The sequence below is a fragment of the Loxodonta africana genome, chromosome 2 (assembly GCF_030014295.1).
Source record: "Loxodonta africana isolate mLoxAfr1 chromosome 2, mLoxAfr1.hap2, whole genome shotgun sequence".
NCBI classification, from domain to species: domain Eukaryota; kingdom Metazoa; phylum Chordata; class Mammalia; order Proboscidea; family Elephantidae; genus Loxodonta; species Loxodonta africana.
This window is the reverse complement of record NC_087343.1, coordinates 176,632,595-176,638,076: the sequence shown is the minus strand read 5'-3', so window position 1 is coordinate 176,638,076 and position 5,482 is coordinate 176,632,595.

The window sequence follows — 5,482 nt, the reverse complement described above, 5'->3', positions numbered from 1 at the left end:
TTTACATTCCCACCAACAGTGTATAAGTGTTCCAGTCTCTCCACAACCTCCCCAACATTTATTATTTTGTGTTTTTTTGGATTAATGCTAGCCTCGTTGGGGTAAGGTGGTACTTCATTGTAGTTTTGATTTGCATTCCGCTAATGGCTTATGATCGTGAGCATTTCCTCATATATCTGTTAGTCGCCTGAATGTCTTCTTTAGTGAACTGCCTGTTCATATCCTTTGCCCATTTTTTAATTGGGTTATTTGTCTTTTTATTGTTGAGATTTTGCAGTATCTTGTAGATTTTAGAGATTAGACCATGATTGGATTTGTCATAGCCAAAAAATATTTCCCAATCTCTAGGTTGTCTTTTTACTCTTTTGGTGAAGTCTTTGCATGAGCATAAGTGTTTGATTTTTAGGATCTCTCACTTATCTAGTTTCTCTTCTGGTGTTTGTGTATTGTTAGTAATGTTTTGTATTCTGTTTATGCTATGTATTAGGGCTCCTAACATTGTCCCTACTTTTTCTTCCTTGATCTTTATCGTTTTAGATTTTGTATTTAGGTCTTTGATCCATTTTGAGTTAGTTTTCGTGCATGGAGTGAGGTGTGGATCTAGTTTCATTTTTTTGCAGGTGGATATCCAGTTATACCAGCACCATTTGTTAAAGAAACTGTCTTTTCCCACATTTAACAGACTTTGGGCCTTTGTCAAATATCAGCTGCTCATAGGTGGATGATTTTACATCTGGATTCTCAATGTTGTTCCATTGGTCTATGATTTTACATCTGGATTCTCAATATTGTTCCATTGGTCTATGTATCTGTTGTTATACCAGTACCAGGCTGTTTTGACTACCATGATGGTATAATAGTTTCTAAAATCATGTAGTGTGAGGCCTCCCACTTTGGTCTTCTTCGGTAATGCCTTATTTACCCGGGGCCTCTTCCCTTTCCACATGAAGTTGGTGATTAGTTTCTCTATCTTGTTAAAAAATGCCATTGGAATTTGGGTTGGGATTGCATTGTATCTATAGATAGCTTTGGGTAGAACAGACATTTTCGCAATAAGCCTCCCTATCCATGAGCAAGGTATGTTTTTCCACTTATGTAGGTTTCTTTTGATTTCTTGCAGGAGTGTCTTGAACTTTTCTTTGTATAGATCTTTTATGTCTCTGGTTAGATCTATTCCTAAGTATTTTATCTTTTGGGGGGCTAGTGTAAATGGTATTGATTTGGTGATTTCCTCTTTAACTTTCTCTTTGTTGATATAGAGGAATCCAACTGATTTTTGTATGTTTATCTTGAATCCTGATATTTTGCTGAACTCTTCTGTTAGTACCAGTAGTTTTCTTGTGGATTCTTTAGGGTTTTCTGTGTACAAAATCATATCATCTGCAAATAGGGATACTTTTACTTCTTCCTTATCAATTTGGATGGCCCTTATTTCTTTTTCAAGCCTAATTGCTCTGGCAAGAACCTCCAGCACAATGTTGAATAAGAGTGGTGATAAAGGGCATCCTTGTCTGGTTCCTGATCTCAAGGGGAATGCTTTCAGACTCTCTCCATTTAGGATTGATATTGGCTGTTGGCTTTGTATAAATGCCCTTTATTATGTTGAGGAATTTCTCTTCTGTTTCTATTCTCCTGAGGGTTTTTATTATGAATGGGTGTTGGACTTTGTCAAATGCCTTTTCTGCATCTATCGATAAGATCTTGCGGTTCTTGTGTTTGTTTTATTTATGCGATTGATTGTTTTTCTAATGTTGAACCATCCTTGCATACCTGGTATGAATCTCACTTGGTCATGGTGAATTATTTTTTTGATGTATTGTTGAATTCTATTGGCTAGAATTTTGTTGAGGATTTTTGCATCTAAGTTCATGAGGGATATTGGTCTGTAATTTTCTTTTCTTGTGGTGTCTTTAGCTGGTTATGGTATTAGGGTTATGCTGTCTTCATAGAATGAGTTTGGGAGTATTCTATCCTTTTCTATACTCTGAAATACCTTTAGTATTAGTGGTGTTAACTATTCTCTGAAAGTTTGTTAGAATTCTCCAGTGAAGCCTTCAGGGCCAGGGCTTTTTTTGTTGGAAGTTTTTAAATTACCTTTTCAACCTCTTCTTTTGTTATAGGTTTATATAGTTGTTTTACCTCTGTTTGAGTTAGTTTAGGTAGGTAGTGTGTTTCTAGAAATTTGTCCATTTCCTCTAGGTTTTCAAATTTGTTACAGTACAATTTTTTTTATAGTGTTCTGTTATGATTCTTTTGATTTTAGTTGGATCTGTTGTGATATCACCCATCTCATTTCTTATTCAGGTTATTTCCTTCCTTTCCGGTTTTTCTTTTGTCAGCTTGGCCAATGATTTATCAATTTTGTCAGTTTTTTCAAAGAACCAGCTTTTGGTTTTGTTAAGTCTTTCAATTGTTCTCCTGTTCTCTATTTCATTTAATTCTGCTCAAATTTTTATTATTTGCCTTCTTCTGGTCCCTGAGGGCTTCTTTTGCTGCTCTCTTTCTATTTGTTTGAGTTGTAGGGTTACTGCTTTGATTTTGGCCCTTTCTCCTTTTTGGATGTGTGCATTTATAGCTATAAATTGACCTCCAATTTGATTCTGTGAATTTGAGTCTGTGAATTTCTTTATTCTGTCCTTAATTTCTTCTATAACCCAGTAGTTTTTGGGCAAGGTGTTATTCAGTTTCCATGTGTTTGATTTTTTTTTTTCCTTGCTTTTTTGTGTTATTGATTGCTACTTTTATGGCTTTATGGTCAGAAAAGATGCTTTGTAATATTTCGATGCTTTGGATTCTGTTAAGGCTTGTTTTATGGCCCAATATGTGGTCTATTCTGAAGAATGTTCCATGTGAGTTGGAAAAGAAAGTATACATGGCTGCTGTTGGGTGGAGTGTTCTGTGTATGTCTATGAGGTCAAGTTGGTTGATTGTGGCATTTAGATCTTCCGTGTCTGTATTGAGCTTCTTTCTGGATGTTCTGTCTTTCACTGAAAGTTGTCTGTTGAAGTCTTCTACTATTATTGTGGAGCTGTCTCTCTTTTCAATGCTGTTAGAGTTTATGTATTTTGGAGCCCTATTGTTGGGCACTTAATTATTTAATATGGTTATGACCTCTTGGTGTATTGATCCTTTAATCATTATATAGTGTCCCTCCCTATCCTTTGTGGTGGATTTAACTTTAAAGTCTATTGTGTCAGAAATTAATATTGCCACTTTTGCTCTTTTATGATTGTTGCTTGCTTGATACATTTTTCCATCCTTTGAGTTTTAGTTTGTGTCTTTAAGTCTAAAGTGTGTCTCTTGTAGGCAGCATACAGACAGATCTTGTTTTTTTTAATCCATTCTGCCACTCTGTCTTTTTATTGGTGCATTTAGTCCATTTACATTCAGTGTAATTGTGGATAGATATGAGTTTAGTGCTGTCATTTTGATTTTTTTTGTGTGTATTGTTGACAGTTTCTTTGTTCCACTTAATTTTCTGTGCTGACTCGTTTTTCTTTATGTATTTTCTTTTCATCTTTTTCATTGTTGTTGATTTTATATTTGCTGAGTCTTTTATGTTTTCTGTTTTGATATGTAGGATTGTTAGTTTCCTTTGTGGTTACCTTAATATTTACCCCTGTTTTTCTAAGTTTAAACCAATTTTTTATTTCTTTATATTGCCTTGACTTTCTTTCCATATGAAAGATCTATGACTACATTTTTTAGTCTCTATTTTTTGTTCTAATTTTATAATCTTTTATATAACGACATCTCTGTTTCCCTATTTTTAGTGCTTTATCTTTGATTTATTTTTGTGATTTCCCTATCTGGGTTGAAATCTGGTTGCTCTGTCCTGTGTTCTAGTCTTGGGTTGTTATCTGATGTTATTGATTTTCTAACTGGAGGACTCCTTTTAGTATTTCTTGTAATTTTGGTTTGGTTTTTGCAAATTCCCTAAACTACTGTTAATCTGGAAATATCCTAATTTCGCCATCATATTTGAGAGACAGTTTTGCTGGATATATAATTGTTGGCTGGCAATTTTTTTCCTTCAAGTCTTTGTATATGTCATCCCATTGCCTTCTTGCCTGCATGGTTTCTACTGAGTAGTCGAAGCTCAGTCTTATTGGCTCCCCTTTGTAGATGACTTTTTGTTTATCCCTAGGCACTCTTAAAATTCTCTCTTTACCTTTGGTTTTAGCAAGTTTGATTATAATATGTCTTTGTGACTTTCTCTACCTTGTATGAGTTTTGATGAGCATCTTGGATAGGTATCTTTCATGATATCAGGTAAGTTTTCTGACAACAAATCTTCAACAATTCTCTCTGTATTTTCTTTTATCCCCTACTGTTCTGATTCTCCAGTCACTTGTAGGTTATTCCTCTTGATAGAGTCCCACATGATTCTTAGGGTTTCTTAATCCTTTTATCTGATTTTTCCTTAAATATGTTGGTGTCAAGTGCTTTATATTCAGTCTCACTAATTCTGACTTCCATTGCCTCAATTCTGTTCCTATGGCTTTCTCCTGAGTTGTCTAATTCTGAAATTTTATAGTTAATCTTCTGGATTTCTGTTTGCTATCTCTCTGTGGATTCTTGCAGCCTGTTAAATTTGTCATTATGCTCTTCTCTAAGCTTCTTAAATTCTTTTATTGCTTTGTCTGTGTGCTCCTTGAGTCATTCTGTGTTTTCCTGATTTCCTTCCTGGTATCTTGAAGAGTTCTGTATATTAATAGTCTGTGTTCTACCTCTGGTATTTCCAGGAAGTTATCTTCATCTGGGAGATTTCTCGTTTCTTTGTTTTGAGAGCTTGCTGAAGCCATCGTGATCTGCCTGTTTATGTGATACGATATTGACTGTTGTCTCCAAGCTATCAATAAGTTATTGTATTTATTTGCTTTATGTTGTTTACTGTGTCCTAGCTTCTTGTTTTGATATGCCCAAATAGGCTACTCATGTGAGCCAGTTTGATTATTGACCCCTTTGAAGCTCTAATGTCTTGTCACCAGGTGGTTAGAGCTGTTACTAGGTATGTGAGCCCAGGAGTCTATTTACTTTTCTTGTATGGATTCAGCTCAGGTGTCCAGGTCACCAAATGATTGGTGTAGGCACAGGTATCTGGCTGCAGTAGGGGGTCATACACTGAGCAAGACAGGGGGCTGACAGCTGCCCCTGAGTGTCTGTGAGGAAAGCATGTCCCTGTCCCCTAGAGCTCATAGGTGGGTGGGTTTTGCAGCCAGACTGTGGGAACCCAGTGCTGTTGGCTGTAAGGACTGGGAGGCACCGCTTATTCTTGGAACTGTGTCCCGGGTTGCTAGGTGGTGTTGATGGAGCCACCAGTCCTCAGGCCCCTGATGTGGGTAGGTGAGGACCCTGCTTAATAGGCAGAGTGGTATCAAATGTCACGAATCTCTGTCTCCACCATATAGCTGATACAGCTGAGGTTAGACTTCACATATATACCCTGTTTTACTGTGCTAATGAGGGCCTATGCTGTTGT